Raw genomic sequence first — 23,787 nt, 5'->3', positions numbered from 1 at the left:
AATGGATTAAAACAGATATAAACGAATGTAAATGGATGCAAATGGACAAAAACTGATGTAAACAGATGAAAACGGATGTAAACTTACATTTTTCAAAAATGTCAGCTCATTACACGGCCGAAATAGCTCAGTTGGGAGAGCGTTAGACTGAAGATCTAAAGGTCCCTGGTTCGATCCCGGGTTTCAGCAGAGGATTTTTGATGGAAACAAGTCCAGCTCAGCTCAGAAATAATAACATCCTTAAATGTCTGTATCCATTAGCTTCCCTTTACTTTAATGGAAGAAAACCCTATTATTCTTCTGTAAAAAAAAAAAAAACGGAACGGTCGAAAAATGGATGTAAGTGGATGAAAACAAATGTAAAATGGATGAAAGAACGGATGTACACTGATGAAAAATGGATGAAAATGGATAATGTAAATGGATGTAAGCGGATGAAAAAACGGATGAAAACGGATGTAAACTGATGTAAACGGATAACAAAAATGTAAACAGATGTAAAACAGATGTAAATGGATGTAAACTGATAAAACAACTGATGTAAACTGATGAAAAACGGATGTAAACGAATGTGAATAGATTTTAAAAATGTAAACGGATGGAAAACGGATGTAAATGGATAAAAGTATGATGTAAACAGATGTAAAATGGATGTAAATGATATAAAAATGTAAATGGATTTAAACGGATGAAAAAACTGATGTAAACTGATGAAAAACGGATGTAAACGGATAAAAAAAAAGTAAAACGGATGAAAAAAACGGATGTAAATGGATGAAAGAATGATGTAAACAGATGTAAAACGGATGTAAAACAGATGAAAAAACTGGTGTAAATTGATAGGAACTGATGAAATAGCTGATGTGAACTGATCCGTTTTTTCAAATGTGACTGAACTGATGAAAAAACGGAACACTTAGACCGCTTGGCCATCCTGACATCTTCTTTCAGTTCTCTATCTGCGTTTATCTGACTGTAATTAGTGTTTTTTGGCTATAAAAACCTCAGAACTAATGGGTTTCTAGATGAAAACAGATGTAAATGAAAATGAATGGATTAAAACAGATATAAACGAATGTAAATGGATGCAAATGGACAAAAACTGATGTAAACAGATGAAAACGGATGTAAACTTACATTTTTCAAAAATGTCAGCTCATTACACGGCCGAAATAGCTCAGTTGGGAGAGCGTTAGACTGAAGATCTAAAGGTCCCTGGTTCGATCCCGGGTTTCGGCAGAGGATTTTTGTTGGAGACAAATACAATGTCTGTACCCGTTAACATCCTTTTTTTTAACAGCAGAAAACCCTATTATTCTTCCGTTAAAAAAAAAATGGAGAGGAAAAAAAACAGTCATAAATACAGGTGAAACTCGAACAATTAGAATATGGTGCAAAGGTTCATTTATTTCAGTGCAGCAACTTAAAAGGTGAAACTAATATATGAGACTCATTACATGCAAAGCAAGATAGTTCAAGCCGTGATTTGTCATCATTGTGATGATTATGGCTTACAGCTCATGAAAACCCCAAATCCACAATCTCAGAAAATGAGAATATTGTGAAAAGGTGGAATAATCTCGGCTCAAAGTGTCCCACTCTAATCAGATAATTCAGCCATAACACCTGCAAAGGGTTCCTGAGCCTTTAAATGGTCTCTCAGTCTGGTTCAGTAGGAATCACAATCATGGGAAAGACTGCTGACCTGACACCATCATTGACACCCTTCATAAGGAGGGAAAGCCTCAAAAGGGAATTGCAAAAGAAGTTGGATGTTCCCAAAGTGCTGTATCAAAGCACATTAATAGAAAGTTATGTGAAAGGGAAAAGTGTGGAAGAAAAAGGTGCACAAGCAGCAGGGATGACCGCAGCCTGGAGAAGATGGTCAGGAAAAGGCCATTCAAAAGTGTTGGGGACTTTCACAAGGAGTGGATTGAGGCTGGAGTCAGTGCATCAAGAGCCACCACACACAGACGGATCCTAGACATGGGCTTCAAATGTCGTATTCCTCTTGTCAAGTCGCTCCTGAACAACAAACAACGTCAGAAGCGTCTTACCTGGGCTAAAGAAAAACAGACCTGGTCTGCTGCTCAGTGGTCCAAAGTCCTCTTTTCTGATGAAAGAAACTTTTGCATCTCATTTGGAAACCAAGGACCCCGAGTATGGAGGAAGAATGGAGAGGCTCAAGGACCCCGAGTATGGAGGAAGAATGGAGAGGCCCAAGGACCCCGAGTATGGAGGAAGAATGGAGAGGCACAAGGACCCCGAGTATGGAGGAAGAATGGAGAGGCCCAAGGACCCCGAGTATGGAGGAAGAATGGAGAGGCCCAAGGACCCCGAGTATGGAGGAAGAATGGAGAGGCCCAAGGACCCAGAGCATGGAGGAAGAATGGAGAGGCCCAAGGACCCCGAGTATGGAGGAAGAATGGAGAGGCACAAGGACCCCGAGTATGGAGGAAGAATGGAGAGGCCCAAGGACCCCGAGTATGGAGGAAGAATGGAGAGGCCCAAGGACCCAGATTATGGAGGAAGAATGGAGAGGCCCAAGGACCCAGATTATGGAGGAAGAATGGAGAGGCCCAAGGACCCAGATTATGGAGGAAGAATGGAGAGGCCCAAGGACCCAGAGCATGGAGGAAGAATGGAGAGGCCCAAGGACCCCGAGTTTGGAGGAAGAATGGGGAGGCACAAGGACCCAGAGCAAGGAGGAAGAATGGAGAGGCACAAGGACCCCGAGCAAGGAGGAAGAATGGAGAGGCACAAGGACCCCGAGTATAGAGTAAGAATGGAGAGGCACACACTGCAAGATGCTTGAAGTCCAGTGTGAAGTTTCCACAGTCTGTGTTGATTTGGGGAGCCATGTCATCTGCTGGTGTTGGTCCACTGTGCTTCATTAAGTCCAGGGTCAACGCAGCCGTCTACCAGGACATTTTGGAGCACTTCATGCTTCCTTCCGCAGACGAGTTTTATGGGGATGCTGACTTCATTTTCCAGCAGGACTTGGCACCGCCCACACTGCCAAAAGCACCAAAACCTGGTTCAAAGACCGTGGGATTACTGTGCTTGATTGGCCAGCAAACTCGCCTGACCTAAACCCCATAGAGAATCTATGGGGCATTGCCAAGAGAAAGATGAGAGATATGAGACCGAACAATGCAGAAGAGCTGAAGGCCGCTATTGAAGCATCCTGGTCTTCCATAACACCTCAGCAGTGCCACAGGCTGATAGCTTCCATGCCATGCCACATTGAGGCAGTAATTGCTGCAAAAGGGGCCCAAACCAAGTACTGAGTACATATGCAGCTTCTACTTTTCAGAGGTCCGATATTGTTCTATGTACAATCCTTGTTTTATTGATTGCATGGAATATTCTCATTTTCTGAGATTGTGGATTTGGGGTTTTCATGAGCTGTAAGCCATAATCATCACAATGATGACAAATCACGGCTTGAACTATCTTGCTTTGCATGTAATGAGTCTATCTCATATATTAGTTTCACCTTTTAAGTTGCTGCACTGAAATAAATGATTAAAACAGATTTAAAGGGAGGAAAACGGATGTAAATGAACAAGAAAACAAATGTAAACGGATGAAAACTGGTCCCCTGTACCCCAAAAAAAACCCATTAAAAAATAAAGGAAAAAAACCTGAAAAGAAAACGAATGCAGCCACCATTGTTCAGCTGCAATATAATGTTCCCCTCGCTGTGCTCCGTCACGCCTCCTGTTGGTTACAGTGGGTCAGGTTGGGGGGGTCGTTATCACTCCAAGTGCTTTCTGAGGGTTCAGGTATTATTTTCTCCCCCACATATTAGGAATCCCATGTTGCCATGCGGTTGTAAAGTCAAAAAATGTTGCTGTCAGAAGTGGGATTCGAACCCACGCCTCCAGAGGAGACTGCGACCTGAACGCAGCGCCTTAGACCGCTCGGCCATCCTGACATTGATATGAAGAGGGCTGGATCAGCCAGAATCCAGGTCAGCTGTGCATGTCAGCCAATCAGCTTCTGGCTTTTGCTTTCAACACTTAAAGTGACACTAAACTCTGAAAAGAAATAATTTTATTCATATATGTTTTAGCCAATTGTGACCATTTTGTATAAAAAGAAAGAGGAAGATAAATGTAAACATCAGTCCAGCAGTGAAAGAGTTAAACACGGATCCACTTCTTCAAAAAATTCTCTTGTCTCCGGAGCCGAAATATCTAATTCGGGAGAGTGTTATGCAGGCCATAGATGGGGAGAAAACCGGACATTTTTTTAACAAAAAAACGGTCGTTCAATAGGCCGACGTTACAACCAACAGTAACAAAAATCGGCCGATTTTGTTCCCGTCTACGGCCGGCATTTAATTACTTCTGTCCCTGTAGAGAGCCCCGCTATTATATTTGACATTAAAAAGTATTGCGATTGCAACAATGTATCTATTTGTATCCATTTCGGATACAGATGGGTTTTTTGGATACAAATAGATAAATTGTTGCAACCGCAATACTTTTTAATGTCAAATATAATAGCGGACTGGAATTCTTCTTTCTCTTATTCTTCTTTCTCTTCTTCTTCCTTCTCTTCTTCTTTCTTTTCTGCTTCTCCTTTCTCTTCTTCTCTTCCTCTTTCTCTTCTTCTTCCTCTTCTTTCTCTTCTTCTTCCTTCTCTTCTTCTTCCTCTTCTTTCTCTTCTGCTTCTCCTTTCTCTTCTTCTTCTTCCTCTTTCTCTTCTTCTGCTTCCTCTTCTTTCTTCTCATCTTCTTCTTCTTTCTCTTGCAGGTCACGGCTCATGCGCAGATTTTTTATCAGTAAAAAGATCGGCCGATTTGCCCATCATTGCCGCGAAAATCGGCCGATCGGCAAAATCTTCCTTCTCTTCTTCTTCCTCTTCTGCTTCTCCTTTCTCTTCTTCCTCTTTCTCTTCTTCTTCTTCCTCTTCTTCTCTCTTCTTCCTTCTTTTCTACTTCTTCCTCTTCCTTCTTTTCTTCTTCTTTCTTTCTTCTTCTTCTTCCTCTTCTGCTTCTCCTTTCTCTTCTTCTTCCTCTTCTTTTCTTCTTCTTTCTTTCTCTTCTGCTTCTCCTTTCTCTTCTTCCTCTTTCTCTTCTTCTTCCTCTTCTTTTCTTCTTCTTTCTCTTCTTCTTCTTTCTCTTCTTCTTTCTTTCTTCTTCTTCTTTCTCTTCTTCTGCTTCTTCTTTCTCTTGCAGGTCACGGCTCATGCGCAGATTTTTTATCAGTAAAAAGATCGGCCGATTTGCCCATCATTGCCGCGAAAATCAGCCGATCGGCAAAATCGGCCGATTTCTTTCCAACTTCACCATTCCAAAAACTCTGACAAAATCCAAAAAAACAGCCGACCAATTAACCCATTAACGGTGCGAAAATCAGCCAATTTTTTTTTTTGCGGCCGAAAAATTGGCCGATTTTCGACCCATCTATGGCCTGCATTAGACTGAAGGTGTCCAGGTCCCGGATTGGAACCCGAGGACATTTGGATAGATTTGTATGTCGTTTTCAGCGCAGGACATACATACGCATTTCATTTTGGTTGCAAAAGGGTTGCAGGAGATCAGCAGTGGTCATCTACAACAAAGGATCCATCAATTGACTTGTGTCCAGCCCGCATCTCTGGTTTTTCCTGAACCATTAGAAACTGTGTTGATGGGGGAATCAAAGCTGTTTTCTTTCCTTCCACCACAGAATTCCATATTCCATGGCCAGCCTTAGTTTAGGGTGAGGGTCGGCTTCAGGAGAGCATGAAGGTGACGTTGTGCTCACTACAAACGTTCTAAAGGGTTAGCAGACGTGGAAAGCAAACATCTCGCTGTTTGAGAAAATATTTAGTTTTGGAGGGTCTTGATAAGGCCCTTTTCACACGGGTGTTCCGTAGGTCCGTCTTTCATCTGTCTGTTCATGGGTGAAAAACAGACCCCCATGCATTTCTATGGACCAGCGGATGTAGACGGGTGATCAGCTGTTTACATCCGTTAATGTTTGTATCCGTTAACATCTGTTTTTTTTAACGGAAGAAAACCCTATATTTGGGTGAAATGGATAAAAATGGACAAAAAACCGATGTATCCAAACAAAAAAACGGAAGTAAATGGATATAAACGGACAAAAAACGGATGTATACAAACAAAAAAACGGAAGTAAATGGATGTAAACGGACAAAAAACGGATGTATACAAACAAAAAAACGGATGTAAATGGATGTAAACAGACAAAAAACGGATGTATACAAACAAAAAAACGGAAGTAAATGGATGTAAACAGACAAAAAACTGATGTAAATGGATGTAAACACACAAAAATGGGGAGGCTGCGACCTGAACGCAGCGCCTTAGACACCTTCGTTCAGAATTCTCCCCGTGTGTGGCGGACTTTAATTGGTGTTTTTTGGCCGGAACTAATGTGTTTCTAGAGGAGTCCTTCAGCTGTAAAAACGCTCTAACGCTGGTAAACGCGGTTATACGCAGGAAGCCAGCTTTTTTATTACTTTTTTTCAAATTTAAATTTTTGTTTTTTGCGCAGATGCGACTAAACATGCAATTTTTAACGCGACATTAAGCACCTAATGCCGGTGTTTTTAAAGCCGCCCAGTGTGCATGAGGCCTAAAGAGCCAAAATGTTGCTGTCAGAAGTGGGATTCGAACCCACGCCTCCAGAGGAGACTGCGACCTGAACGCAGCGCCTTAGACCGCTCGGCCATCCTGACACCTTCTTTCATGGATCTACCTAAGTGTAGCTGATGTTAATCAATGTTTTTTGGCTGGAAAATCCTCAGAATTGATGGGTTTCTAGAGGAGTTCTTCAGCTGTAAAAATACTTCAACGCTGATAAACGCAGCAAACCAGCTTTATTTGTAGCTTTAGATTTTTTTTCCAGAAACAAAATAACTCAGTTTGGAGGCTGAAGATCTAAAGGTCCCAGGTTGCGGCAGAGGATATTGATGGCAGGATTGTCAGTCTAGGGTGGAAAGGGGATCGCTAGATGGACTAGCAGATTTAGATACACTAACAAACTGAAGCCAAACTCCAGCTAACACTGTTTTTGTTTTTTTGTTTTTTTACCTTTTGAGATAAAGGTTTACCATAAATAATTACGATTTGATCATTCTAAGCAGCTCTGTCAGGGTTAAATGGTTTGTCTCAACCCTCTAACTGCTACATCTGAGAGAGAGCTTGTTCTGATTAAAAAAACAAAAACCAAAAAACAACAGACTTACTAGCTGGATCACTAGGTAAAATGGTACTTGTCTGTTAATTCGCCGGATTTATTTATATATATATATATATATATATATATATATATATTTATATATATTTTTTATATATTTAAATAAAACATATAAAAAAATAAATATTCATTTATATATATATATATATATATATATATATATGTATATAAACACATATTTATTTATAAATATTTTTTTTATATATTTAAATAAAACATATAAAATATATATATATATAGTCATTTATATATATATATATATATATATATATATATAAAAATAAATTCAGTGAATTAACAGACAAGTACCGTTAAAATAAAGGAAAAAACCCTAAAAAAAGAAAACGAATGCAGCCATCACATGTAGTCCTCATGCACACTTGATATTTTTACATCGGCTGTTTTTGGCTTTTGCCATTTTTTTCTACAGCTAGTAAACTCCCCAGCATGTTATCCTGTGTGTCCATACACACATAGACTGGAATCAACGTTTTTTGGCTGGGAAAAAAAACAGAACTTGTGGGTTTCTAGAGGAGTTTTTTAGCTGTAAAAAAATGTAAAAATCAAATTTAGTCATAAATTTCTGCCAAAATGCATTCTGCTCCGTGTCTTTGCTAAAAAAAACCCAATACGTGTAAATAATTGGTTTACATGAAAGTTATAGCGTTTACAAATGGCGGGAAAGATACTGGGATTTTTAATTTTTTTTTATATTAATGGCGGCGATCAGCGACTTATGGCGGGACTGCGGTGGACATTCTGACACTGGGGGGGAACTGACTTGGGGGTCACTGACATCCCCAGTGACACCAATACAGTGATCAGTGCAAAAAAAAAAAAACACTGACACTACTAATGGCACTGGGGAGGAAGGGGTTAACTTTATTATGCAGTGAAAGGGTTAACTGTGTGAGGGGAGTGTTTTACTAGGGGGCGGGGGGTGTACTGCAAGGGGGACACGCTGATCGGGAGAGATAAACTCTTCTCTCCCGATCAGCCTGTCAGGAGCTGTCAGGGAACTGACAGAGAGCAGAGCTACTGCAGCCCTGCTCTCTGTCAGTGATTTCCGCTAATCGCCGGGACACAGCCGGTAATGAACGGCTGTGACCCAGCGACTGACATCCGTGGCCGTGATCGGCGGGACAGGTAAGGCGGTGGCACGCCTCGCGCGCGCCCCCTACCTGTTTTGAAAACTCACGTTTTAAAACGTGGTTTTGCTCAGCCGTGCCGCCCTGCCGCCGTATTTCTACAGTGGTTGGGCGGCATGTGGTTAAGGGGGGTAAATCCTCTAGCGGGCAAGTGGTTAAGTAAGGAGGTTTATCATGGAGTAAGAAGTGAGTCGTCGAAGTTTGACAGAAGAAAACACTCAACTCATGGGTTCCAAACACTCAGGGATAGTGTCTGGAATTGTAGCTTCCACTTTAGCGTGAATCGTAGCATGTGTAACTCTATTTTTAACAAATGTCAGCATTTTTTGCACGAGGCCTAAAGAGCCAAAATGTTGCTGTCAGAAGTGGGATTCGAACCCACGCCTCCAGAGGAGGCTGCGACCTGAACGCAGCGCCTTAGACCGCTCGGCCATCCTGGCACCTTATTGAACAGCTCTATCTATGTGTAGCTGATGTTAATCAGTGTTTTTTGGCTGAAAAAATTCTAAGAACTGATGGGTTTCTAGAGGACTGGATGAAAATAGACAAAAACAGATGTAAATGGATGAAAATGGATGTAAATTGAATAAAACAGATGAAAAATGGATGTAAACGGACAAAAAATGGATGTAAATGGATGAAAACAGATGTAAACAGATGAAAACAAATGTAAATGGATGAAAATGGATGAAAACAAACCAAATCAGATGCAAATGGATGAAAACGGATGTAAATGGACAGAAAACAGATGTAAATGGATGAAAATGGACGAAAACAGATGTAATCAGATGAAAACGGATGTAGATGGATTAAAACAGACGAAAAATAGATGTAAACAGACAAAAATGGGTGTAAATGAATGAAACTGGATGAAAACAGATGCAAACGGATGAAAATGGATATAAATTGAATAAAACAGATAAAAAATGGATGTAAACGGACAAAAAAATGGATGTAAATGGATGAAAACAGATGTAAACGGATGAAAACTAATGTAATTTGATGAAAACAGACAAAATCTGATGCAAATGGTTGAAAACGGATGTAAATGGACAGAAAACGGATGTAAATGGATGCAAATGGACGAAAACAGATGTAATCAGATGAAAACGGATGTAAACAGATGAAAACGGGAGTAAATGGATGAAAATGGACAAAAAAAGATGTAAACGGATGAAAATGGATGTAAATTGAATAAAACAGATGTAAAAAGGGATGTAAACGGACAAAAAATGGATGTAAATGGATGAAAACAGATGTAAACAGATGAAAACAAATGTAAATGGATGAAAATGGATGAAAACAAACAAAATCAGATGCAAATGGATGAAAACGGATGTAAATGGACAGAAAACAGATGTAAATGGATGAAAACAGATGTAATCAGATGAAATGGATGTAGATGGATTAAAACAGACGAAAAATAGATTTAAACAGACAAAAATGGGTGTAAATGGATGAAACTGGATGAAAACAGATGCAAACGGATGAAAATGAATGTAAATTGAATAAAACAGATGAAAAATGGATGTAAACGGACAAAAAATGGATGTTAATGGATGAAAACAGATGTAAACGGATGAAAACGAATGTAAATGGTTGAAAACCGACAAAATCAGATGCAAATGGATGAAAACAGATGTAAATGGACAGAAAACGGATGTTAATGGATGCAAATGGACGAAAACAGATGTAATCAGATGAAAACGGATGTAAACAGATGAAAACGGGAGTAAATGGATGAAAATGGACAAAAACGGATGTATACGAACAAAAAACGGATGTAAATGGATGAAAATGGATGTAAACTGACAAAAAACGGGTGTAAACACATGAAAATGGGGAGACTGCGACCTGAATGCAGCGCCTTAGACCGCTCGGCCATCCTGACACCTTCTTTCAGCATTCTCTCCGTGTGTGGCTGACTTTAATTGTTGGTGTTTTTTGGCTGGAAAAACCTCAGAACTGATGGGTTTTCCAGAGGAGTCCTTCAGCTGTAAAAACACTCTAACACGGTAAAACGCAGCAAACCAGCTAATTTTTCGCTTTTTTTAAAGTTAGAAATATTTTTCTTTTAGCGGAGAAAATGAGACACACTGCGGCTAATGGAGCAATTTTACAGCGACTTTTTTAAATCACCCAGTGTAGATGAGGCCTAGAGAGCCAAAACGTTGCTGTCAGAAGTGGGATTCGAACCCACGCCTCCAGAGGAGACTGCGACCTGAACGCAGCGCCTTAGACCGCTCGGCCATCCTGACACTGATGTGAAGCTGCACTGGAGCCACCAGAATCCAGATCAGCTGTACATGTCAGCCAATCAGCTTCTGACTTTTGTTTTCAATGCTTAAAGTGATATTGAATTCTGATCTGAAAATAGATAATTCTATATAAATAGGTATTTTTTACTGAAAAAGTCTTTCTATCGCTCTCAGCCTCCTCCAGATCCATTTTTTTTCTACTGCTGTGATCAGAGGGTGACTACATTCATTCCCTACGGTCCCCCTGTCTGTAGGAATGTAGCCCCCCTGACAGTCTGTCACACGGTGTCACCATCTGGAAAACACTATTATGTATTAGGCTGTCATTAGATTAGGGGGATTAAATAGAACCCCTTATATTAGATTTCCCTATCAGAGCACCCCTTTATATCAGGTGACCCCATCAGAGTGCCCCCTTATATCAGGTGTCCTCATCAGAGTGCTCCCTTATATCAGGTGTCCTCATCAGAGTGCTCCCTTATATCAGGTGTCCTCATCAGAGTGCTCCCTTATATCAGGTGTCCTCATCAGAGTGCCCCTTATATCAGGTGTCCTCATCAGAGTGCCCCTTATATCAGGTGCCCTCATCAGAGTGCCCCCTTATATCAAGTGTCCCCATTAGATTGCCCCCTTATATCAAGTGTCCCCATTAGATTGCCCCCTTACATCAGGTGTTCCCATCATAGTGCCCCCTTATATCAGGTGTCCCCAGTGACCTCTTATATCAGGTGTCCCCATCAGAGTGCCTCTTATAGCAGGTGTCCTCATCAGAGTGCCCCCTTATATCAGGTGTTCCCATCAGAGTGCCCCCTTACATCAGGTGTTCCCATCATAGTGCCCCCTTATATCAGGTGTCCCCAGTGCCCTCTTATATCAGGTGTGCCCATCAGAGTGCCCCTTATAGCAGGTGTCCTCATCAGAGTGCCCCCTTATATTAGGTGTTCCCATCAGAGTGCCCCCTTATATCAGGTGTCCCCAGTGCCACCTTACATTGGGTGTCCCCATCAGAGTGCCCCCTTATATCAGGAATCCCCATCAGCGTGCCCCCTTATATCAGGTGTTCCCAGTGCCCTCTTATATCAGGTGTCCTCATCAGAAAGCCCCCTTATATCAGGTGTTCCCATCAGAGTGTCCCCTTATATCAGGATTCCCCATCAGAGTGCCCCCTTATATCAGGTGTTTCCATCAGAGTACCCCCTTTTATTAGGTGTCCTCATCAGAGTGCCCCCTTATATCAGGTGTCCTCATCAGAGTGCCCCCTTATATCAGGTGTCCTCATCAGAGTGCCCCCTTATATCAGGTGTCCTCATCAGAGTGCTCCCTTATATCAGGTGTCCTCATCAGAGTGCCCCCTTATATCAGGTGTCCTCATCAGAGTGCCCCTTATATCAGGTGTCCTCATCAGAGTGCCCCTTATATCAGGTGCCCTCATCAGAGTGCCCCCTTATATCAAGTGTCCCCATTAGATTGCCCCCTTATATCAAGTGTCCCCATTAGATTGCCCCCTTACATCAGGTGTTCCCATCATAGTGCCCCCTTATATCAGGTGTCCCCAGTGACCTCTTATATCAGGTGTCCCCATCAGAGTGCCTCTTATAGCAGGTGTCCTCATCAGAGTGCCCCCTTATATCAGGTGTTCCCATCAGAGTGCCCCCTTATATCAGGTGTCCCCATCAGAGTGCCCCCTTATGTCAGGTGTCCCCAGTGCCCCCTTATTTCAGGTGTCCCCATCAGAGTGCCCCCTTATATTAGGTGTCCCCAGTGCCCTCTTACATCAGGTGTCCCCATCAGAGTGCTCCTTTATATCAGGTGTCCCCATCAGAGTGGACTCTGATGGGGACACCTGATGTTAGGGGGCATTCTGATGGGGACACCTGATATAAGGGGGTTATATCAGGTGTCCCCATCAGAATGCCCCCTAACATCAGGTGTCCCCATCAGAGTGTCCCTTTATATCAGGTTTCCCCATCAGAATGCCCCCTTACATCAGGTGACGCGTCGTCGCAGCGGTCACATGATCGGGAAAGGTCCCGATCGAAAGAGAAGATCGGGACCTTTCCTTGAGTACCGCACATATGCGCTGGCAGGGCGCAGGGCGCGCGCTCTCAGCACATGTTTTTTTATAATTGAACGCAAATGTGCGGCCGCTCGGCGTCTAGGCACAGACGCCGGGAGGCCACGGCGGGAAAAGGTTAACTTAACTCCTTCACGCCGGCCGCACACAAATGTGCATCCTCGCCGGCGTTTGGGCCTAGACGCCGAGCGGCCGCACATTTCCGTTCATGTAACAAAAAACATATGTGCTGAGAGCGCTCCCTGCGCGCTCTCAGCACACATGTCCGGTACTCACGGAAAGGTCCCGATCTCCTCTTTCAAACGGGACTTTTCCCGATCATGTGACCGCCGTGACGACGCGTCAAGGCGGTCACATGATCCCTAAACCACGTCCCACCCGCCCCACCTCCCAGCATCTGAAACTCTTAAAGGGCCGGGAGGCGCTGGCGGGAAGGGGTTAACATACACACCTGCAGCGGTTCATGCGGGGTGCGATTCTGATGCGGAGCGGAATTTGCACTGAAAACGCTGCAAATTCCTCACCGCATCAGTGTGAACCAGGGATAAATGACGATTGCGCGGTCATGCAACGCTGCACCCATATTAATTTTTTATCATTTTGTTCACACAACTAGAGCTTTCTTTTGATGGTATTTAATCGCCACGGGGGGGGGGGTTATTTTTTGCTAAAGTAACAAAAAAAAGACAAAAAAAATTTTGAATAAACCCCCCCCCTTTTTTTTGCATATGGCGCCCACCCGGATCGACCAGAAACCGGCTCAGTCGTCATTTTCCTATTGGTCAGAAAGCAAAAACCAGAAGCTGATTGGCTGACAGGCACAGCTGACCTGGATTCTGGCTTCTCCAGCCCCCTTGCTATCAGTGTCAGGATGGCCGAGCGGTCTAAGGCGCTGCGTTCAGGTCGCAGTCTCCTCTGGAGGCGTGGGTTCGAATCCCACTTCTGACAGCAACATTTTGGCTCCTTAGGCCTCGTGCACGCTGGGCAGTTTGAAAATGACGGCGTCAGCTGTATAAAGTTGCGATACAAACACACGTTTTTCTGCATTAGCGTTTTGTACTAAGGAAAAAATAATAATTTTGGCAAGAAAAAAAAAGTTGGTTTGCTGCGTTTTACAGCGTTAGAGCGTTTTTACAGCTAAAAAAAAAACTCTAGAAACCCACTAGTTTTGTGTGTGTGTGTGTGTGGGGGGGCATTTCCAGCAAGAAAACGCTGATTTAGTCGCTGGTCAAACCGCTGCGATTTAACCCCTTCATGTCGTACTTTGAATGACAATTGCGCGGTAATGCAACACTGCACCCATATGATTTTTTTAACATTTTTTTGAGACAGATAAAGCTTTATTTTGGTGGTATTTATTCACCGCTGGGTTTTTTTTTTTGCTATATAAATGAAAAAGTCCATAAAATTTTGAAAAAAGGTGGTTTTCTTATAAAATTTTGCAAATAAATATTTTTTCAGAAATCTTGGACAAAATTTACTCCATTATCTTTTTAGTAAAATAAAAAATAACCCAAATTAGTTTATAACCAAAAATTATCATTTGAAAAAATGTTTTTTTACATTTTTATTTTTTTATATTATTTATATATATATATATATTAACATACTGTCACCCTAGCAGTACAGTGTCACCATGGTAACACTGTACTACTTGTGGGGGGTGATGAAGATTTTTTTTATTTACACTGATTGCTTTTACACCCATAAAGGCAGTAAAAGCAATCATTTCTCCTTCTCTCTGGCTGCATTCTTGCAGCCATTAAGAAATACTGAGTGAGCTGTGATTGGTCACAGCTGGTCACATGGTACAAGGCTGTTGTAAATAGCCCTGTACCATGTGACCTCTGTGATCATTCACAGATTTCAAACGTAGTAAGCAATGATGTCAGAAGTGACATCTTGCTTACTACTCTGCAGTTGATCACTGGCCAATCAGGGATCACATGAATCAACCTCACACAGAGGTCCCGTACAGCAATCGGTGTTCCGTTGTATCCGGAGGACACAGCGGGCACCGGATCGCGGTGCCGCGCGCTCCCAGGGAGCGTGCGCAATCCAAAATGGCAGGCGCCGATTATGAACGGCAACCCGCCCTTGGACTGCCACCGTCTGGCCGTTTATATACAGCGGCCGGAGGGCAATTGGTAACATGGTGTGCATGGACACCTAGGAGAACAGGCTGAGGAGTTTACAGGCTGTAGAAAAAAACGGCAAAAGCCAAAAACAGCCGCTGTAAATAGGCCCGGAGTGCGGGAGGACTTACAACCACATTGCAACATACGATTCCAAATATGCGTCTGCTTAAATCGCAACCAAATGCTGAAAAGACATCACATGGAGTAGTAACCCACCGCCGTGACCCATTGTAACCAACAGGAGGCGTGACGGAGCGCAGAGAAGACGTGTATCATATCGCAGCTTAGCGACCCATAGATATGACGGCTGCATTCGTTTTCTTTATTAGGCTTTCGTACCTTTATTTTTCCTGGTGATCCGGCCAGTAAGTCTGTTGTTTTCTTAACAGCACAAGCGCTCTTGCAGAAGCAGCAATTAGAGGGTTGGTATCAACTAGACTCATTAGGATACATTCATTCTTCTTGCATATGCCTCTGTACTGCGTTTTGTGCGTTTTTTTTTTAGAAAGGGTCAGGGACTTTTTTTTTCCTGCAGCAGATTGCATTTTGCATGTAATAGACTTCAATGGATCGGCACCAAAAAAGCAAGTGTTGCGTTTTGCATGCATTTTTTTTGGGGGGGGGGGGGGAGTATAACAGTTCTGTTGTAGTGCGACTTTGATGCGACTTTACACTCTGTGGCACTTAAGTAGCATCACAAGCCGCACGACGTGAACAGAACATAACGCTTCCAGCACTACTTTGCGACTTTGATGCTACTTGAGTGCCAGAGAGTGTAAAGTCACATCAAAGTTGGAGTCTCGTTAATATTTGATTGACACCTGCTGCAGGTCGCAAAAGCAGTGCATTTTTGCATGCGGGTTGAAGCTCTCAGGAACGCTCGACGCGTTTCTGTGCGATTCTAGTATGGGCACGGTGCCAAAGAAATACATTAGATGGGACTTCAGGTGCTATTTGTAAATCGCATGTTGCACTTGAACTTGCAGCGTGTGAACCAGGTCTAAGGGTCAGTTCACACCATTCCTGGAGCTGAACCACAAAGGAACACGCTTTATATCAGGTGTCCCCATCAGAGTGCCCCCTTATATCAGGTGTCCCCATCAGAGTGCCCCCTTATATCAGGTGTCCCCATCAGAGTGCCCCCTTATATCAGGTGTCCCTATCAGAGTGCCCCCTTATATCAGGTGTCCCTATCAGAGTGCCCCCTTATATCAGGTGTCCCCAGTGCCCTCTTATATCAGGTGTCCCCATCAGAGTACCCCCTTACATCAGGTGTCCCCAGTGCCCCCTTATATCAGGTGTCCCCATCAGAGTGCCCCTTTATATCAGGTGTCCCCATCATAGTGTCCCCTTATATCAGGTATCCCCATCAGATTGTCCCCTTATATCACATGTCCCCATCAGAGTGCCCCCTTATATCAGGTGTCCCCATCAGAGTGCCCCCATATATCAGGTGTGCCCAGTGCCCCCTTATATCAGGTGTCCCCATCAGAGTACCCCCTTATATCAGGTGACCCCATCAGAGTGCCCCCTTATATCAGGTGTCCCCAGTGCCCCCTTATATCAGGTATCCCCAGTGCCCCCTTATAGTACTCCCTTATATCAGGTGTCCCCATCAGAGTGCCCCCTTTCATAGATTGTCCCTACCAGAGTGCTTCCTCATATCAGTGCCCAAGTTTCCAAATGGTCAGTCCGCCCCTGCCGCTGCGTTTGCAGGGCGTCCCTAGAGACAGACCCCCTGGACTCTGTGGGGGGGACGCATGGGGCAGCATGGACACCCCTGCTGTTGGAGGAAATATATCGCTTTGGGTGGTTTGGGGTAAATGAAGCCAATTGGGTGCGATTTGTATCAGTATTAAAACAAAAAAATTAATAATAATAATAATAATAAATGACATTAAAATGAAACAGAAAAATCAGTCCAGCAGGGAACGAGTTAATCACAGACTCCACCCACTTTTTAGAAAAAGTTCTCTTTTCTCCGGACCTGAAATCGCTAAGTTGGAAGCAGGGGCGGACTGACAACTCATGGGGCCCCCGGGCAATAGGGGATCATGGGGCCCCTGTGTCCTCGCCCAAACTCAAAAAAGTCTATGAAAAAGGTACCAGGGGCATCTCATGGGGCCCCCTACTGACCCCGGGCCCTCGGGCAGTGCTCGAATGGTCAGTCCGCCCCTGGCTGGGAGAGCGTTAGACTGAAGATCTAAGCCGCGGTTCACACTGACGCAGTGCCGCGCCGCATTCCTGTACACATCACATGCCAAATTGCGTGCGCTGTGATTTGAGCCGTACGTTTTGCATGGCGCAGAGCGCACCGCATCGGCACCACAGAGGTGCAGGACCCCTTTTTTTTATCCGCACCAGAATCCCCACGCAATCGGAATCTGCACATCGCACCGCGTTTTGTGAACTGATTTCGGGGTGTCGTTATCATACACGCCCGCCGCGGTTCACATGAATGGGGTGCGACTGCGATGTGAATTCTGCACTGCATCCGTGTGAACCCGGGATAAAGGTCCCTGGTTGGGTCCCGGCAGCGACTTTTCATGGCAGAGAATGCAGCTCAGCTGGAAGGGCATACAGAGCGCATACAACGTGAGACCCCCGCACCCCGGGTGTGACTTCGAGAGCCATACAACTTACAAATCGCACCTCACCTCAGGGGCGGACTGACCACTCCAGCACTGCCTGGGGGCCCGGGGTCAGTAGGGGGCCCCATGAGATGTCCCTGGTACCTTTTTATAGGCTTTTTTGGGTGTGCTTTGAGTGTGGGTGAGGACACAAGGGCCCCATGATCCCCTATTGCCTGGGGGCCCCATGAGTTGTCAGTCCACCCCTGTGTCACGTCATACTCTATTGTCCGCCATTACAGCGCATAGCGACTCGCTTCCAACTCGGTCAGAGCCGCACCGATTTCTAAAGTAGTGCCACCGGGCCACGGATGAGGGGTACCACTGGGCCCCCTGTACGGGGCCCCATCAATAAAGGGGGCCCGGCCAGTACATGTTCCATACAGGGGTGGACTGGCCATTCGGTCCGGGGGCCCCATGAGAGCCTCTGTCACTCTGCCCGTCGCGGGGCACCGTTCATACTCCATCCGATGTTCCCGCAGAGCGGCCTCTGTTCACCGTGCAGTCCAATGTCCTAGAGAGCCATGCATTACAAGCCCCGCCCCTCCATTCACCGGGATCACCGCCCCGCCCCTCACTGGGATCACTGCCCCGCCCCTCCACTCACCGGGATCACCGCCCCGCCCCTCACCGGAATCACCGCCCCTCCGCTCACCGGGATCACTGCCCCGCCCCTCCACTCACAAGGATCCACGCCCCTTCGCTCACCGGGATCACCGCCCCGCCCCTCCCCGGGATCACTGCCCCGCCCCTCCGCTTACAGGGATCACCACCCCGCCCCTCACCGGGATCACTGCCCTGCCGCTCAAAGGGATCACCGCCCCTCACCGGGATCACTGCCCCGCCCCTCCACTCACAGGGGTCAAAGCCCCGCCCCTCACCGAGCTCACTGCCCCGCCCCCCGGGATCACTGCCTCGGCTCTACAGCCCTGATCTCTCATTCATTGTACTGTGTCCCCGGCCGGGAAGAGCCAGAGATGATCCTCCCCCCTCCTGTGATTGGGCCATGGAGGCGGCAGATTTAAATACACAGAACAGAGAAACAGCTCCACACCCGACTGCCTGAGGATAGAAGACAGGAGCCCGGGGCCACATTGTGAGCAGCAGACATACCGACCCAACTGCCCCCCCCCCCTTTTTCTCTCCCCCCCTCCCTTCCCCCCTTTCTCTCCCCCCCCCCCCCCCTTTTTCTTCCCCCCTTTCTCTCCCCTCCCTCCCTTTCTCCCTTTTTTGAGGCGTTTTTCTAAGTTTTTTTTTAATCTGCCCAACAAGTTATCCAAAAAAGCATAAAAAACATAAATCATGAAAAACGCACCGTAAAAAGCAGCGCAGCAACGGATCAAATATAAACTGGATACGTGTGAACCAAGCCTGACATTTCTGTGACTTCAAAGTCATGCGATTTACATTGCCACTTTGAGGCAACTTTGGATGGGTGTGACTCGGATGCGACTTTGGATGGGTGTGACTCGGATGCGACTTTGGATGGGTGTGACTCGAATGCGACTTTGGATGGGTGTGACTCGAATGCGACTTTGGATGGGTGTGACTCGGATGCGACTTTGGATGGGTGTGACTCGGATGCGACTTTGGATGGGTGTGACTCGGATGCGACTTTGGATGGGTGTGACTCGAATGCGACTTTGGATGGGTGTGACTCGGATGCGACTTTGGATGGGTGTGACTCGGATGCGACTTTGGATGGGTGTGACTCGGATGCGACTTTGGATGGGTGTGACTCGGATGCGACTTTGGATGGGTGTGACTCGGATGCGACTTTGGATGGGTGTGACTCGGATGCGACTTTGGATGGGTGTGACTCGGATGCGACTTTGGATGGGTGTGACTCGAATGCGACTTTGGATGGGTGTGACTCGGATGCGACTTTGGATGGGTGTGACTCGGATGCGACTTTGGATGGGTGTGACTCGGATGCGACTTTGGATGGGTGTGACTCGAATGCGACTTTGGATGGGTGTGACTCGGATGCGACTTTGGATGGGTGTGACTCGGATGCGACTTTGGATGGGTGTGACTCGGATGCGACTTTGGATGGGTGTGACTCGGATGCGACTTTGGATGGGTGTGACTCGGATGCGACTTTGGATGGGTGTGACTCGGATGCGACTTTGGATGGGTGTGACTCGGATGCGACTTTGGATGGGTGTGACTCGAATGCGACTTTGGATGGGTGTGACTCGGATGCGACTTTGGATGGGTGTGACTCGGATGCGACTTTGGATGGGTGTGACTCGGATGCGACTTTGGATGGGTGTGACTCGGATGCGACTTTGGATGGGTGTGACTCGAATGCGACTTTGGATGGGTGTGACTCGGATGCGACTTTGGATGGGTGTGACTCGGATGCGACTTTGGATGGGTGTGACTCGGATGCGACTTTGGATGGGTGTGACTCGCATGCAACTTTGGATGGGTGTGACTCGGATGCGACTTTGGATGGGTGTGTCTTGGATGCGACTTTGGATGGGTGTGACTCGGATGCGACTTTGGATGGGTGCGACTTTGGATGGGTGTGACTTGGATGGGTGTGACTCGGATGCGACTTTGGATGGGTGTGACTTGGATGGGTGTGACTCGGATGCGACTTTGGATGGGTGTGACTCGGATGCGACTTTGGATGGGTGTGACTCGGATGCGACTTTGGATGGGTGTGTCTTGGATGCGACTTTGGATGGGTGTGACTTTGGATGGGTGTGACTTTGGATGGGTGCGACTTTGGATGGGTGTGACTTGGATGGGTGTGACTCGGATGCGACTTTGGATGGGTGTGACTCGGATGCGACTTTGGATGGGTGTGACTTGGATGCGACTTTGGATGGGTGTGACTTGGATGCGACTTTGGATGGGTGTGACTTGGATGCGACTTTGGCTTTGACTGATGCACAACTGTCGCATTGATAACATTAGGATGCAACATTCATGCGACTATTGAGAGTTTACATTGCAGTCTACCACACTCAAGTCGCATGAAAGTCGCATCAAAGTAGTTCGGGAACCTTTTAAAAGTCGCTGCCACTTTAGGTTACATAGGTCTGAACGGCTTCCATTGAAATACATGGGGCTGCAACCTGTCGCGCGACTTTGCATTTCCAAAATCGCATGACAAGTCGCACAAGTGTGAATGGAGCCTGAAAAGTATCAGCGCTCAGTTTGTATCTGAATATGATGCAGCCGGACACAAGGTCACATGTACAAGTAATAGCACCTCCCGTCCACACGGGGCGCAAATCTAAAGTCCATCAGATAAGAAGATGCCAAGCTGTCCGGCCAATGAGCTCGCTCAGCACGGGTGCCATTCACAGAACACTTTGCATTTGCTCAGTGAATGGACAGTGATGTCACAAACTCCACCTCCTCCAATCACAGAATGTCTTCCATTCATTGAGAAAAATGAAAGGCGTTCTGTGAATGGCACCCATGCTGGGCGAGCGACCTCCTGCGTTTTCTGTGTAGCAGGGCAGCCACTCAGCAGTAGAGGAATGATACGGAGTGACACCTTCCGGAGGAATGATACGGAGTGACACCTTCCGGAGGAATGATACAGAGTGACACCTTCCAGAGGAATGATACAGAGTGACACCTTCCGGAGGAATGATACAGAGTGACACCTTCCAGAGGAATGATACAGAGTGACACCTTCCCGGAGGAATGATACAGAGTGACACCTTCCCGGAGGAATGATACAGAGTGACACCTTCCCGGAGGAATGATACGGAGTGACACCTTCCGGAGGAATGATACAGAGTGACACCTTCCGGAGGAATGATACAGAGTGACACCTTCCGGAGGAATGATACAGAGTGACACCTTCCGGAGGAATGATACAGAGTGACACCTTCCGGAGGAATGATACGGAGTGACACCTTCCGGAGGAATGATACGGAGTGACACCATCCGGAGAAATGATACGGAGTGACACCTTCCGGAGGAATGATACGGAGTGACACCATCCGGAGGAATGATACGGAGTGACACCTTCCGGAGGAATGATACAGAGTGACACCTTCGCAGAGGAATGATACGGAGTGACACCTTCCGGAGGAATGATACGGAGTGACACCTTCCGGAGGAATGATACGGAGTGACACCTTCCGGAGGAATGATACGGAGTGACACCTTCCGGAGAAATGATACGGAGTGACACCTTCCGGAGGAATGATACGGAGTGACACCATCCGGAGAAATGATACGGAGTGACACCTTCCGGAGGAATGATACGGAGTGACACCTTCCGGAGGAATGATACAGAGTGACACCATCCGGAGAAATGATACAGAGTGACACCTTCCGGAGGAATGATACGGAGTGACACCTTCCGAAGAAATGATACAGAGTGACACCTTCCGGAGGAATGATACAGAGTGACACCATCCGGAGAAATGATACAGAGTGACACCTTCCGGAGGAATGATACAGAGTGACACCTTCCCGGAGGAATGATACAGAGTGACACCATCCGTAGGAATGATACAGAGTGACACCTTCCGGAGGAATGATACAGAGTGACACCATCCGGAGAAATGATACAGAGTGACACCTTCCCGGAGGAATGATACGGAGTGACACCTTCCCGGAGGAATGATACAGAGTGACACCTTCCGGAGGAATGATACGGAGTGACACCTTCCGGAGGAATGATACGGAGTGACACCATCCGGAGGAATGATACGGAGTGACACCTTCCGGAGGAATGATACAGAGTGACACCTTCCGGAGGAATGATACAGAGTGACACCTTCCCAGAGGAATGATACGGAGTGACACCTTCCGGAGGAATGATACGGAGTGACACCTTCCGGAGGAATGATACGGAGTGACACCTTCCGGAGGAATGATACGGAGTGACACCTTCCGGAGAAATGATACGGAGTGACACCTTCCGGAGGAATGATACGGAGTGACACCATCCGGAGAAATGATACGGAGTGACACCTTCCGGAGGAATGATACGGAGTGACACCATCCGGAGAAATGATACAGAGTGACACCATCCGTAGGAATGATACAGAGTGACACCTTCCGGAGGAATGATACAGAGTGACACCATCCGGAGAAATGATACAGAGTGACACCTTCCCGGAGGAATGATACGGAGTGACACCTTCCCGGAGGAATGATACGGAGTGACACCTTCCGGAGGAATGATACGGAGTGACACCTTCCGGAGGAATGATACAGAGTGACACCTTCCAGAGGAATGATACAGAGTGACACCATCAGGAGAAATGATACAGAGTGACACCTTCCAGAGGAATGATACAGAGTGACACCTTCCCGGAGTAATGATACAGAGTGACACCTTCCGGAGGAATGATACAGAGTGACACCTTCCCAGAGGAATGATACGGAGTGACACCTTCCCAGAGGAATGATACGGCGTGACACCTTCCTGAGGAATGATATGGAGTGACACCTTCCCGGAGGAATGACACAGAGTGACACCTTCCAGGGGAATGATACAGAGTGACACCTTCCAGAGGAATGACACAGAGTGACACCTTCCAGAGGAATGACACAGAGTGACACCTTCCCAGAGGAATGATACAAAGTGACACCTTCCGGAGAAATGATACAGAGTGACACCTTCCAGAGGAATGATACAGAGTGACACCTTCCCAGAGGAATGATACAAAGTGACACCTTCCGGAGAAATGATACAGAGTGACACCTTCCAGAGGAATGATACAGAGTGACACCTTCCAGAGGAATGATACAGAGTGACACCTTCCCGGAGGATTGATACAGAGTGACACCATCCAGAGGAATGACACAGAGTGACACCTTCCAGAGGAATGACACAATTGTGACTTCAGCCCCACATGCTTGCAGTTATGAAAGGATCAGCTTATGCAACTGAGCCCCGCCTGTATGACCATAGAAGGAGGTTCAGCCCTCCCCTCTGTCCACGCCCTCTGCCATACTTGTCCTGTGATTGGCTGGCCCCTGAACCGTCATGGCCTGACATAAGGAAGCCTGGGAGTTGCCTGCAGACCTCAGCAGCAAAGGGAGAGATGAGTATGGTGGATCTGGCCAAGGTTGGAGCCATCCTGGTGAAAAATGCCGTCACCGGAGAGGTGAGATCGCTGCACTGCAATCCTGGGGCTTAAAGGGTCACTCCACCCAGAAGTGATATTCCTGTGTCTGTCTCTGCAGAGGTGCACCTCTTATTACAGAGGATTTATATAGCACCAACAGTGTGCGCAGAGCTTTACCTCCTAGCACTTTCTTGTATCTGTGAGATCTCGTTGTCCTCATTGTGAAGGAGCCCCCACCATCCCTGCTCAATGTATTATTTATA

At 46.1% G+C, this 23,787-nt stretch overlaps 6 non-coding genes across 6 annotated transcripts; 2 read left to right on the top strand and 4 right to left on the bottom strand.

Annotated features, from left to right (window-relative positions):
- Positions 1-1,166: 1,166 nt before the first annotated feature.
- Positions 1,167-1,239, top strand: TRNAF-GAA (transfer RNA phenylalanine (anticodon GAA)). Its single transcript has one exon. It is a non-coding gene; the product is annotated as a tRNA-Phe (tRNA).
- A 2,618-nt stretch (positions 1,240-3,857) lies between these two features.
- On the bottom strand, positions 3,858-3,940 carry TRNAL-CAG (transfer RNA leucine (anticodon CAG)). Its single transcript has one exon. It is a non-coding gene; the product is annotated as a tRNA-Leu (tRNA).
- A 2,676-nt stretch (positions 3,941-6,616) lies between these two features.
- Positions 6,617-6,699, bottom strand: TRNAL-CAG (transfer RNA leucine (anticodon CAG)). Its single transcript has one exon. It is a non-coding gene; the product is annotated as a tRNA-Leu (tRNA).
- Positions 6,700-8,725: 2,026 nt separating this feature from the next.
- Positions 8,726-8,808, bottom strand: TRNAL-CAG (transfer RNA leucine (anticodon CAG)). The gene has a single exon. It is a non-coding gene; the product is annotated as a tRNA-Leu (tRNA).
- Positions 8,809-10,543: 1,735 nt separating this feature from the next.
- Positions 10,544-10,626, bottom strand: TRNAL-CAG (transfer RNA leucine (anticodon CAG)). The gene has a single exon. It is a non-coding gene; the product is annotated as a tRNA-Leu (tRNA).
- A 2,939-nt stretch (positions 10,627-13,565) lies between these two features.
- TRNAL-CAG (transfer RNA leucine (anticodon CAG)) lies at positions 13,566-13,648 on the top strand. The gene has a single exon. It is a non-coding gene; the product is annotated as a tRNA-Leu (tRNA).
- The last annotated feature ends 10,139 nt before the right edge of the window (positions 13,649-23,787 follow it).

The sequence above is a fragment of the Staurois parvus genome, unplaced genomic scaffold (assembly GCF_062004578.1).
Source record: "Staurois parvus isolate SC_StPar_1 unplaced genomic scaffold, SC_StPar_1.0 ptg001723l, whole genome shotgun sequence".
Taxonomy (NCBI): Eukaryota; Metazoa; Chordata; class Amphibia; order Anura; family Ranidae; genus Staurois; species Staurois parvus.
The sequence above is the reverse complement of the archived record's forward strand: the minus strand, read 5'-3'. Positions and strand labels throughout refer to the sequence as shown.